At 46.7% G+C, this 14,151-nt stretch overlaps 1 long non-coding RNA gene across 1 annotated transcript in view; it reads right to left on the bottom strand.

Annotated features, from left to right (window-relative positions):
- Window positions 1-376: 376 nt before the first annotated feature.
- Window positions 377-14,151, bottom strand: part of LOC140421854 (uncharacterized) — a 514,775-nt gene continuing 501,000 nt past the window's right edge. The window contains exon 3 of the long non-coding RNA XR_011947127.1: window positions 377-2,456. This is a non-coding gene — a long non-coding RNA (uncharacterized lncRNA). The remainder of the gene's footprint in view (window positions 2,457-14,151) is intronic.

The following is a 14,151-nucleotide window of genomic DNA, read 5'->3' as shown; positions in this document are numbered from 1 at the left end:
CAACTGACATAGAGAGGTTGGATGGTCAACTGTTTTGTGAGAATGGAGTCAAGGGAACAGAAGTTGGGTCTGATGGACAATAAGCTCAGAGGGAGATAGAAGATTGGAGAGAAACTGGAGAAAGATCCGAGTTCAGGGCTCAGACGAGGAGGAACTTTAGATGCAGTTTGGTCTGGTGGGTTAGTGGGAGGGAGGGAAGCAGCAGAGGCAGCTGATCAGATTGCCTCAATCTCAGTGACAAAGGAACCCCATGAACTCCACACACTTGTTGTCGGAGGTGAGGATGGATGGAACAGGGGGAGGGGGGACAACATTTCAGAAGGAAGAACTTTTGTTCGAAATATTTTGAAATACTTGATGCACATTGTTTCACGCAATGCTGATTTATTTGACTTTTACCTGGAATATTAACCCATAACTGAGCTGGAGTTTATTTACTGTTAAGGGCACGGCCAGAAAGGAAAGTTGAGACATTTGTCCTCACAGTTTGTCTTTGCAATTTGTATAGCACAAGGAGAGGTTGTGAACTCCAGAAATGATGTCCCCGACTACTTGTGATGGTTTCTTAACAAAGCAAAATGTTTATGATGGAATAGGAAAATAAATAAAAGGGCTTCACACACCCCAATACTTTAAACAGTTCCAAACAATCTTAATTTAACTACCTCAGAGCTAACCTTCCTCAATCTGTCCAGCAACGCCTTATAGATTTTAAGATCTATAAAATGCAGAAATCTTGTCCCAAACTGTGCCTTTACTCCAATTTGCTCCTGAGATTAACCAGCAGTTAACTGGCTTTTCAAATCTGTCATCCTTCACACAGCTTTCTGGGCTGAGATTCAAACAGTATCTTCACAGGTTTCAGGGGCTTTTTACAGTAACTTCATTTGAAGCCTACGTGTGACAATAAGACATTTTTATTTCAGTATCCCCTTAACGACGTTCTTTCCCTTTGATCTCGCCATCGTTTTACCCAATTTCTTTCGAACTAATCTCTCCCAGAATTGATTAACATAGTCTCTTTACTTTAACATTCATAATTTAAAAAGTGAATTTACTTTATCCATACTTCATTCCTGACACTTTTCTTTCACACCTTGCATCTTTTGAATCACAACCACCCATTCACATCTGTTTCTGTTCTCTACCCAACCTGACTACATTTTTTCGGTAAACATCTGGTTTGAAGTCTAGCTGGGCTCATTAACACATCAAACTCAGTTTAAATTCACACAGCTACTCTTTCTCCCGCCGTAAGGACCACTCTCACACTTCACCAGTTACAAAAAATGATAATATTACACATAGAAAATAGTTAAATTTCTTAGATTCTTCTGACAAATTTTCTTGATAAATCATCAGAAGAAATTGACATTTATGAACAAGGTTCATTCCTGGATGTGATTAACAGTAAAATATAATCACTAATTATTTGCAAACACGCTGGTGACTTGTCAGGATGGACAACCGAGCGAATCTTCCCACACACGAAGCAGGGGAATGGTCTCTCCCCAGTGTGAACTCGCTGGTGTCTTTGCAGAGTGGATGACTGAGTGAATCCTTTCCCACACTCGAAGCAGGTGAATGGCCTCTCCGTGGTGTGAATTCGCCGGTGTACAGTCAGTTGAGATGATCGTCTGAACCCTGTCCCACAGTGAGAGCATCTGAATGGTCTCTCATCAGTGAGAACAAGCTGATGGTGCATCAGGTCCACAGGACTTTTATAGCACCTCCCACAGTCAGTGCATTGAAATGGTCTCACTTCAGTGTGAACCTGCTGGTGTTTCAGCAGGGTGGATGAATCACTGAATCCCTTTCCACACTTGGAGCAGGAGAATGGCCTCTACCCAGTGTGAACTCGCTGGTGTTATAGCAGCCCTGATGATCGAGTGAATCCCTTCCCACATTCGGGGCAGGCGAACGGTCTTTCCCCAGTGTGAATTCGCTGGTGTACAATGAGTTCAGATGACTGCCTGAACCCAGTTCCACAGTCCGAGCACCTGAACGGTCTCTCATCAGTGTGAGCTCGCTCATGACGCATTAGGTTGAGGGAATTTTTATAGCACCTCTCACAGTCAACACATTTAAAAGGTCTCTCGTCCGTGTGAACCCGCTGGTGTTGTTGCAACCCTGATGATCGAGTGAATCCCTTCCCACACTCTGGGCGGGTGAATGGCGTCTCCCCACTATGAACTCGCTGGTGTCTCAGCAGGTTGGATGACCAGGTGAATCCCTTCCCACACTCTGGGCAGGTGAAGTCTCCCCAGTGTGACTGGGCTGATGGACTTCCAGCTCCGACAGGGATCTGAATCCCTGCTCACAGTGCCCACATTTCTCCGCACTGCCAGCATTGCTATTTTCTTGCATGTTCAAAATCCGATGATATCCAGATCCTGATGTGATGTCTGGTTTCAGTTTCCCAACTGCAAATCCTCCCCTTCGAACACCCTGTGAAACTGATTTAAAACAGAAAATAGGGAGTGAGAGAGAACCCATAAAAACACAAAGGCAGGTTGTGAAATTGAGCGAAATGAATCTGGTCATTTGTGGGGCCGGCACTGGGAAACAGTGACCATGAAAACTGCTGAGTTGTCATGAAAACCCAACTGTTTCAGTGATGGCCTCAGGGAAGGGAGCCTACCACCCGGTCTGGGCCTACACAGGATTCTGGCCTCTATATGAACATATAAAATAGGAGTAAACCATAAGCCTCATTGAGCCGCTCCAACATTCACTATGATCATGGCTGATCTTGGTTTAATCTCCAACTTCCTGCCCTCCTCCCCAAATCTTTTGATTCTCTGAAAATCTCTATATCTCTGGGCACGAAATTTTGATTTTAATCTTAATCGTGCTTCTTTAACTGAATTTGTTAAAGGCGCACTAACAGCCCTGACCTCAATTAAAAAGTGATCAAAAATGTGTTCCACATGAATACCTGAGCCATGAGTAAATTAGCATAGAGTGAATGAGATGTTCGCTTTGTTCAGTGATTGCCTGGATAAATGGGATTTGATTCATAGGGTACTCATGGTAGCACAGTGGTTAGCACTGTAGCTTCACAGCACCAGGATCACCGTCTGTGTAGAGTCTGCACTTTCTCCCCGTGTTTGTGTGGGTTTCCTCCGGGTGCTCCAGTTTCCTCCCAAGTCCCGAAAGACGTGCTGTTAGGTAATTTGGACATTCTGAATTCTCCGTGTACCTGAACAGGCGCCGGAGATTGGTGACTAGGGGATTTTCACAGTAACTTCATTGCAGTGTTAATGTAAGCCTACTTGTGACAATAAAGATAATTATTATACTGGCACCAGTAGTGACAAAAGAGAGTATTCAGACTATTGGGGTGACCTTCACTTGAACCACGCTGGAACTAGTGCCCGGATGAATCTCACAACCAGGGCTGCAGAGAGCTTTAAACCTATTAGTGGGTGAGGAGACAGGGTTGTGGTGAGGAGAAATTTGGAAAGTTGATGAGAAGGGACAAGGCAATAGTGCAGGGTAGCAAGACAGACAATGATAACCAGAATGTGACAGGAAGGGACAGAATGTAGAAATAGAAGATTTTATAAAATTCATTTATGGCTATTTAGCGTGGCCAATCTACCTACTCTGCACACATTTGTATGTAGGGGTGAGACCCACACCGACACGGGAAGAATGTGCAAACTCCACAGGCTGAGATCAAACCCGGGACCTCGGCGCCACGAGGCAGCAGTGTCCTCCTGAGGTCAAATCTGACACCAAATCTGTGCAGAGAGCGTTTCGGCCTCAGACAGTTCCCAGGGAGAGAGATGGACTCGGGAGTTAGGGAACGGAATTTCTAATGGTGACTGAAGACAATGGCTTTGGTCTTCCCAATTTTTAATTGGAGGAAATTTCTGCTCATCCAGTATTGGATGTGGGATAAGCAGTTTGATAATTGAGGAACAGTGGTGGAATGGAAAGGGATGGTGATGAGGTAGAGCTGGGTGTTGTCAGTGTACATGTGAAAACGAACACGGTGTTTTTGGATGATGTCACCTAGGGGCAGTGTGTAGATGGGAAAATAGGAGGGACTGAGGGTAGATCCTTGGGGGAAACCGAGTACAAGGACTTGGAGAGGAAAGGGAGTTTGGAGATGGAGAAGTAGTTTGTAAAGATGGGAGGAACAAGTGTTTTTTTAGGATGGGTGATGACAGTGGATTCAATGCTGAGAGAGACAGTACCAGCAGAGAGAGAGAGCTGTTCACAATATCAGCTCACATGGAAAAGTTGGGATGTCAGCAGTTCATGGGAATTATCAATCGAGCAGAACGGGGGTCTCATGGACAAGGTGAGTTCTGACGGGAGAGAAAATGGAGAAAGATGCAAGTTCAGAACTTAGACAAAAATGGGCTTTAGAGACAGTTTGGTCCGGTAGGTTAGTGGAGGAAAGCAGCAGAGGCAGCTGATCGGATTGTCTTAACCTTAGTGACAAAGAAGCTGCGTGAGGTCCTCACACTTGTTATTGGAGGTGAGGATGGAGGAGACCTTCAAAAGGAACTAACTTGTGTTAGCGATATTAAAAAGACACAACACGCTTCATTTCACACAAACTGATTTGACTTGATTTTTATTCAGAATTTAATTCCTTGTAACTGGATTAGAGTTTATGAACATCAGCAGCAACTGACCCCAATGAACATGTTGCAGTCCAGGATGTGATTAACAGCGAGCCCCAATCACTGAAGTTACTTGTGAACTTTCTGGTGCATCAGCAGGTTGGATAACTGAGTGAATCCCCTCCCACACTCTGAGCAGGTGAACGGCTTCTCTCCAGTGTGAACTCGCTGGTGTACAGAGAGGTCAGATGATCGTCTGAACCCAGTCCCACAGTGAGAGCACCTAAACGGCCTCTCATCAGAGTGAACACGTTGATGGGACATCAGTTCCCCAGAACTCTTATAACACTTCTCACAGTCTGGACATTTAAATGGTCTCTCCCCAGTGTGAATTCGCTGGTGTCTCAGCAGATTGGAGGAATGAGCAAATCCTTTCCCACACACTGAGCAGGTGAATGGCCTCTCCCCAGCATGAATGTGTTGGTGTGCCTGCAAGTGGTATGTGTGTATGAATCCCTCCCCGCACTCGAAGCAGGTGAACGGTCTCTCCCCAGTGTGAATGCGCTGATGGATTTTCAACTTGGATGGATAATCAAATCCCTTCCCACAATCCCCACATTCCCATGGTTTTTCCCCGGTGTGACTGCATTTATGTTTCGAAAGGCCAGATGATCGACTGAAGCCTTGTCCACACACAGAACACGAGTACGGTTTCTCCCCACTGTGAACGGTGCATCTTCCTTCCATCTTCAAACACCCATGATGTTTATGTTACAAATGTTTTGGTGAGTGTCGATCTTGATGTGATGTTTAGTTTGAATTTCCTGACTGAAGTTCCTTCACTTCTAATACTCTGTGAAATTAATTCAAAACAGAAAATAGAGAGTGAGAGAGAACCCACAAAAACACAAAGGCAGGTTGTGAAATTGAGCTGAATGAATCTGGTCATTTGTGGGTCCGGCACTGGGGAAAAAGTGACCATGAAAACTGCTGGGTTGTCATAAAAAACAACTGGTTCACCTCTAGGGGAGGAGGGAGGGAGAGTGTGTGTGAGAGAGGGGGAGTGTTTGAAAGAGGGGGAGTTGTGCGAGAGGGGGAGTATGTGAGGGTGCGAGAGAGAGGGTGCGAGAGAGAGAGGGTGCGAGAGAGAGAGGGTGCGAGAGAGAGGGAGAGACAGAGTGTGTGTGGGACAGACAGCATTTGGGAGAGAGAGGTAGAGACAGAGAGAGGGAGTGTATGTGTGTGTGTGAGTGAGAGTGTGTAAACACAGCGAATGGTAATGACCTGAAACGCAAACACTTACGTTCAAAGGACGATAATGTTCACTTCCTGATGAATCGAGTGAAGCTGTCACATTGCTTAAGGTTCCTCTCTGTAAATCCAATTCTAATACACTGAAAATGAAATTTACAAAAGGTATCAATGTCAATCCAAAAATGGAATTCAGAAAATAAATTTGTGGTTTGGGTTTGTCGTGCGTAAATTCTCCCTTTCTAACTTCCTGTAAAAGGAGTTTCCCAAATCCACCATTGTGTGGGGCGGCACGGTGGCACAGCGAATAACACTGCTGCCTCACAGCACCAGGGACCTGGATTCAATTTTGACCTTTTGGGTCACTGTCTGCCCCTGTTGGCGTAGATTTCTTCAGGCTGCTCCAGTTTCCTCCCACAGTCCAAAGGTGGATTGGCCGTGTGAAATTGTCCCTTATGTCCAAAGATATGTTTGTTAGGTGGGGTTACGGGAACAAGATGGGGACTTCGGTAGGGTGTTCTTTCAGAGGATCTGTGCAGACTTGATGGGCTGAATGGCCTCCTTATGCACTGTTGGGATTCTATGATTGTCAGTCTAGGACAGAAATTCCCAACATTTCCTTCTCCTGCTCCTTAATCCAGTGTGACTGTTCATGCTCCCCACTGCACTTAAAACATTTTTTTTTTTAGAGTACCCAATTATTTATTTATGTATTTATTTCCAATTAAGGGGCAATTTATGGGGCAAATACTGATACTGTGCATGCTTTAATCACAGCCTGGCCCCACCCTTCATTTACTCCGATTGGTTGGAGGACCAGCTGCACTTGGTCGGTCCTCCAGTCCCACCACTCCTCTTCCTATTGGTCCGGAGCCGCTGTCAATCACCCGGGCATTGTGACAGTTCCAGATGGTGAGAGCCGCCACAGGCTCAGGCTGATTGTCCAATCATTTTTTTAAACGAACTAGACTACCCAATTCACTTTTTCCAATTAAGGGACAATTTAGCGTGGTCAATCCACCTACCTTGCACATGAGGGTCAAACCCACGCAGACACAGGGATAATTTGTAAACTCCACACGGACAGTGAACCAGGGCCAAGATTCAAACCCGGGTCCTCAGCGCCGTAGTCCCAGTGCTAACCACTGTCCTGCCCTCTCCACGCTTTTACTTTGCCCCTCGTCGTCATCAGCAGTCCATCATTTGAGGATGACGTCTACTCAGGGTCTTGAGTTTTTGCCATGGGTGTACAGAACCACAGATGTTGAGACCATCAGGTATTGGGATCCGGAGAGGAGGATGTATTTCCTTTTCTTTCCATCAATCCACCGCCCCATCATTCAGACATTTGGACTCAAGGGGTGATACAGTTTGATGGACAAGTTGTCTCCATTCTGAACAATGGGTAACAAGCTCCTCCCACTCATCGAGATGGCGACCACGCATGCGCCATGGTACACACTCAATCCAATAAAGATGGCGGCCGTTAATCCAGGCCGAAAATGAGGGGCTGCAGCCCCGCTCAGTACAATCTGGGTCACACAATGTGCTTACGCAGCGTTTCCGACCTGCTCCGCGATCTCACGCACCCTACATATTGTTAACTGCCTCGTACAAATTATGGATGCAAAGAAGAAGCAGCCGCTCTCCATCGCCATTACTGATACTGCGCATGCTTCAATATCAGCTGGACCCGCCCCTCATTCATTCCGATTGGTTGGAAGACCAGCCCCTCTCGGTCGGGCCTCCAGTCCCGCCCCTCCTCTTTCTGTTGGTCCGGAGCCGCTGTCAATCACCCGGGCATTGTGACAGTTCCAGATGGTGAGAGCCGCCACAGGCTCAGGCTGATTGTCCAATAATGTTTTTAAAAATAACTTTAGACTACGTGGCCAATCCCCCTACCCTGCATATCTTTGGGTTGTGGGGCAAAACCCACGCAAACACGGGGAGAATGTGCAAACTCCGCATGGACAGTGTCCCAGAGCCAGGATGGGACCTGGGACCTCAGCACCGTGAGGCAGCAGTGCTAACCACTGTGCCACCGTGCTCCTTGAGTCTCCAATAATAACAGTGAGAGTCTCAGTAACAATAATAGTGGAGATGGGGCCCAGAGGAGAAACAGCAAAGGATTCACTCAATTTGAGAGCAATTTGTCTGTTCTCATAATAAGTCAGGCTGCAGTATGTGAGTGAAAACATCATTGGATCAAATGTAATGATGATTCAGTCAGTATCTAGAGAACCAAAACTAAATTTGGTTTTCAAATAATAGTGAAGTAGTCATGGTTTGTTGACAACATAATATAATCTGCTTCTGGTGTGTGTTACTCTGTCCCATTAGACAATAACCTTTAAAAAAAAAAATTTTTGAGTACCCAATTCATTTTTTTCCAAGGGGAAATTTAGTGTGGCCAATCCACCTACCCTGCACATCTTCGGGTTGTGGGAGTGAGACACACACCGACGCAGGGAGAATTTACAAACTCCACACGGACAGTGACCCAGGGCCAGGATCGAACCCGGGATCTTGGCACTGTGAAGCAGCAGTGCCACTGTAGCACAGTGGTTAGCACAGTTGCTTCACAGCTCCAGGGTCCCAGGTTCGATTCCCATGTTGGGTCAGTGTCTGTGCGGAGTCTGCACGTTCTCCACGTGTCCACATGGGTTTCCCTCCAGGAGCTCCAGTTTCCTCCCACATTCCTAAGTACTGCAGGTTTGGTGGATTGGCCATGCAAAATTGCCCTTAGTGTCCAAAAAGGTTAGATGGTGTTACTGGTTTACCGGGATACAGTGGAGGTGTGGGCTTAGATAGCGTGATCTTTCCATGGGCCTGTGCAGACTCGATGGGCCGAATGGCCTCCTTCTGTACTGTAAATTCTATGTTTTATGATTGAGCGCTAAGCACTAGGCGGCCACCATGCTGCCCCCTTTATTAGACAATAACCTGCCTTTTATTCCAATTCTAGTGTATGTTACCACTGTAGGTCCTGGGCTGAATGAGTCTGGTACAATAAACAGAGTCTGGTTCCAGTGCCTCTGAGGTCATTTGACCTGCAGGTAAGCTGACATTAATGGAGTCAAAAGGCCCAGTAAATATCCAATTGTAATAGGAGGACAAGGTGGAAGGAAGCAATGATATTTTGAGGTTTCTGTGTTGTGGTGAGTGTCACTGGGAGGTGTGTGATAAAATAGGAATGAAAACATGACAGAGACACGTGTGACTGACTCCACCTGACTGAGAGCTGTTATACCCAAGGGGACAGCAATGAGGACATGGGGAATTCCAGAGATTTCTGATACATCTGAGGTACATCTGTTAGAGGTACTGAAAATATTCAGTTCCTTCTTGTGGTTCTCGAGTTACAGTCACACAGGAAATGTATCCGACAGCTCATCAAAACCAAAGTTTTAATCTTCTCTTTGAGACACACTGTGATTGAAAAGGTCAAATGTTAAAACATCAGTTTGAGGAAAATTCAGAATGTCACAAAGATGAGTGAACTGTCCAATTAATCCCATTCACCATAACTCTGCCAATTTACCGTCTACAAGAATTTATCCAATTCCCTTTGAAATTTACTGTGAAATCTGCTTCCTGCAGCCTGTCAGTGTGAATTCCAGATCACATCACTGTGTAAAAACAATTCTCCTCATCACCTCCTTGGATTCTGTTGTAAAATATCTTAAATCTCTGTGTCCTCTGGTTACAAACCCTCCTGCACTTGGGAAACAGTTTCTCCCCATCGACACCATCACAAATCCTTCCTCATGTTAAACACCTCTATTAAATCTCCCCTTCACTTTCCCTGATCTCAGAGGGACAATCCCAGTTTCCCCTGCTCTGAGTCACAGGGACTCAAAACGTTAACTCTGTTTCTCTCTGTACCGATGCTGCCAGAATGGCCCAGTTTTTCCAACATTTTCTGTTTTTCCAACATTTTCTGTTTTTCTCCCTCTTTTTCCTTCTTCAATCTATCACAAACACTTCATGATTTTGAACACCTCAATTAAATAGGAATAGGAGTGAAATATAGATGGAAGGAGAAAGAAAGACTGATAGAAGAACTGAGAGATTTAAAAAAACAGAAAGGTGAGGTGGCAAGAGATAAAAGCTGAGAAATAGAGGAAACAAGTAACACAGGAAGAATGATATAAAATATAAGGGAGCAGGTTATCCGTTCCCAGCTACTGATCCACAAACACAGCCGGTTCTGTCCGGGAATGGAGACTCTGAACACAAATAACCGGCTCATTTGTAAATGTCACCACAATGTGATCTGTGTGACTCTGCCCTGACTCTGTGGGCAGATATAGGCTGCACTGACATATGTTCTCAACAGATTGTGGTCCCTGGATTTATTTTCTGCTCAGAAGTGAGATGTGCGGTTTGGAACCGGCAGCAGAGAAACAGGAAGTTGTGTTACCTGAGAATGAAACAGCAGGCGTCAGTTTCATGTTATCACCGTGAACAGTCTTCCTGCCTGTGAGGGTGAACTCACTCTGACAGCATCAAGAACCCCCACACAGATTGCTGCTGATGTCACCAATACATTCACCTCTATTCCCATTTTAAACATTAAAACATGAGGTTATTTAATTTTTTAACTTATTCACTGAATTGGAAGGTGGACTGAGGATTATCACTGGGAGAAATGAGGGGACATTATAGAAACTTAAATTTTCCTCAAAGAGGGTTATTAGAAAATAGGAGATTAAAAGTGATTCAGAGCCAATCAGAGAGAGAGAAAGTGAGAGGTAGAGAGAAAAAGGACTGAGTCTCCATAAATGAGATGTTCACTCAGAAAGCGGAGAGGTTCAGTGTGTTCGGTGCTTCTTCAGAGAGAGATAATGAGAGAGAAAAGTTGAGTTAATTTAGACGCTCTGTGAAATAGAAAGGTTAAAGGAGTGAGTGTGTGAGAGAAAGATAGAGAGAGGTGGGAGGTATGTGAAATGAGTGAGTGTGAGAGCGGAGAGAGGTTAAGTGAGAATCTGAGAGAGAAGAGAGATGATCAGTGAATGGGAGACAGGAGAGCAGGTTCACACACCCGAGCATCACTGAGAATGATCAGAATAAGGAGACCACTCAGAAAACGGCCAACAGGAATCTTCAGCTGACACCACTCATTCTTAAAGGGACAGTCGGGGCTCTGACACTGTTCAGCTCCCAATTAAAGGGGCAGGCACAGCTTCGCCCTTTTCTCTGTTATGTTTCTGGTTGTTTTTAAAAATATATATATTTTATTAAAGTTTTCGATCAAACAAAAACAAAAATTTCCCATTTTACAACTTTGTAGTAATATATACGTTGATCGTTTTTAAATAAAGAATATACTAACTAACGGCAACTGCCAACAACAAAATAAGAAATAACAGAAATAGTAACTAAAATAGTAGCTTCATAAAATCAATATAAATAACTAATATATAAACACACACATAAAACCCCTGAGGACCCAAATTAGTCCTCCTCCCTCTCCCCCGCCCCCCCCCCCCCTCGCCCCCTGGGTTGCTGCTGCTGTCTTTCCTATTTTCCCTTATCGCTCTGCGAGAGTCGAGGAACGGTTGCCACCGCCTGGTGAACCCTTGAGCCGAACCTCTTAGTGCGTACTTTATCCGCTCCAATTTTATGAACCCTGCCATGTCGTTTATCCAGGCCTCTACGCCCGGGAGTTTAGCTTCTTTCCACATAAGTAGAATCCTTCGCCGGGCTACTAGGGACGCATAGGCCAAAACATCGGCCTCTCTCGCCTCCTGCACTCCCGGCTCATCTGCAACCCCAAATATAGCCAACCCCCAGCCTGGTTTGACCCGGACCCCCACCACTTTTGAAACCACTTTTGCCACACCCACCCAGAACCCATCCAATACCGGACATGACCAAAACATGTGGGTGTGGTTCGCCGGGCTTCCCGCGCATCTCCACTCCAAAAAATCTACTCAGCCTTGCTCCAGTCATATGCGCCCTGTGTAGAACCTTGAATTGTATCAGGCTGAGCCTGGCACACGAAGACGAAGAGTTTACCCTACTTAGGGCATCTGCCCACAGCCCCTCCTCAATCTCTTCCCCAGCTCCTCCTCCCATTTTCCCTTCAGCTCCTCTAGCACCGTCTCCCCCTCGTCTCTCATTTCCCTACATATATCTGACACCCTGCCATCACCCACCCATGCCCCCGAAATCACTCTGTCCTGGATCTCTTGCGCCGGGAGCTGCGGAAATTCCCTCACAAATGCCCTCACTTGCATATAGCGAAATGCATTCCCCGGTGGCAGCCCATATTTTTCTGTCAGTGCTCCCAGACTCGCGAACGTCCCGTCTAAGAACAAGTCCTTCAGTTTCACAATTGCTGCTCGCTGCCAAGATTTAAATCCCCCATCTATCCTTCCCGGGACGAACCTATGATTGTTCCTTATCGGGGACCACACTGAGGCACCTGTCCCTCCCTTATGTCGTCTCCAGTGCCCCCAAATTTTCAGAGTTGCCACCACCACTGGGTTTGTGGTGTATTTTTTCGGGGAGAACAGCAACGGCGCCGTCGCCAGTGCTTTTAGGCTAGTTCCCCTACAGGACGCCATCTCCAGTCTTTTCCATGCCGCTCCTTCCCCTTCCCTCATCCACTTACATATCATTGACCCGTTGGCGGACCAATAATAATCACTTAGACTCGGCAGTGCCAGTCCTCCTCTGTCCCTACTGTGCTGCAGGAACCCCCTCTTTACTCTTGGGATCTTTCCAGCCCACACAAAGCTCATAATACTCTTGTCCAACTTCTTAAAAAAGGCCTTTGTAATCAGTACAGGGAGGCACTGGAACACAAAAAGAAACCTCGGAAGGACCACCATTTTAACCGCCTGCACCCTGCCCGCCAATGACAGGGGCGCCATGCCCCACCTCCTAAAGTCCTCTTCCATCTGCTCTACCAGTCGTGCCAAGTTAAGCTTATGCAAGGTTCCCCAGTTCCTGGCCACCTGGATCCCCAAATACCGGAAATCCCTTGTTACCCTCCTCAACGGTAAATCGTCTATTCCCCTGCCCTGTTTCCCGGGGTGCATCACAAACAGTTCACTCTTCCCCGTATTCAATTTATATCCTGAAAATTCTCCAAACTCCCTGAGTGTCTGCATTATCTCAGGCATCCCCTCCACTGGGTCCGCGACATACAACAACAAATCGTCCGTGTATAATGACACCCGATGCTCTTCTCCTCCTCTAAGTACCCCCCTCCACTTCCTAGAGCCCCTCAGCGCTATGGCCAATGGCTCAATTGCCAACGCAAACAGTAACGGGGACAGGGGACATCCCTGTCTTGTACCCCTATATAGTCGGAAGTGGTCAGATCGTTGCCTATTTGTGATCACACTTGCCACCGGGGCCCTGTACAGGAGCTGAACCCATCTAATGAACCCCTCTCCAAATCCAAATCTCCTCAGTACTTCCCACAGGTAGTCCCACTCCACTCTATCAAATGCTTTCTCTGCATCCATCGCCACCACTATCTCTGCCTCCCCCTCCGGTGGGGGCATCATCATCACCCCCAGCAGCCTCCGTATATTAGCATTCAATTGCCTCCCTTTAACAAACCCCGTTTGATCCTCATGCACCACCCCAGCGACACAGTCCTCCATCCTCGCCGCCATCACCTTGGCCAGAAGCTTGGCATCTACGTTCAAGAGGGAAATAGGCCTGTATGACCCGCACTGCAGCGGGTCCTTGTCTCTTTTCAGGATCAGCGATATCGTCGCCTCCGACATCGTCGGGGGTAGTGTCCCCCTTTCCCTAGCCTCATTAAAGGTTCTCGTCAGAAGTGGGGCCAGCAGGTCCACTTATTTCGTATAGAACTCCACCGGGAACCCATCCGGTCCCGGGGCCTTCCCTGCCTGCATGTTCCCAATTCCTTTTACCACCTCCTCCACCTCAATCTGCGCTCCCAGTCCTGTCATCTCCTGTTCCTCAACCTTCGGGAACTCCAGCTGGTCTAGGAAACGCATCATTCCCTCTTTCCCTTCCGGGGGTTGAGCCTTATATAGACTCTCGTAAAATACCTTAAACACCCCGTTCACCCTCTCCGCTCCCCGTTCCATCTTTCCCTCCTCGTCTCTAACCCCTCCGATCTCTCTCGCCGCCCCCCCTCTTCCTAATTTGTTGGGCCAGCAGTCGGCTCGCCTTCTCTCCATATTCATACTGCACTCCCTGTGCCTTCCTCCATTGTGCCTCCGCCTTACCCGTGGTCAACAATTCAAAGTCCGTGTGCAATCTCCGTCTTTCGCTGTATAGCCCTTCATCTGGAGCCTCCGCATATTGCCGATCCACCCTCAAAATCTCC

This window comes from Scyliorhinus torazame, chromosome 5 (genome assembly GCF_047496885.1).
Source record: "Scyliorhinus torazame isolate Kashiwa2021f chromosome 5, sScyTor2.1, whole genome shotgun sequence".
NCBI lineage: Eukaryota > Metazoa > Chordata > Chondrichthyes > Carcharhiniformes > Scyliorhinidae > Scyliorhinus > Scyliorhinus torazame.
Note: the sequence above shows the minus strand (reverse complement) of the source record. Positions and strands in the feature narration are given on the sequence as shown.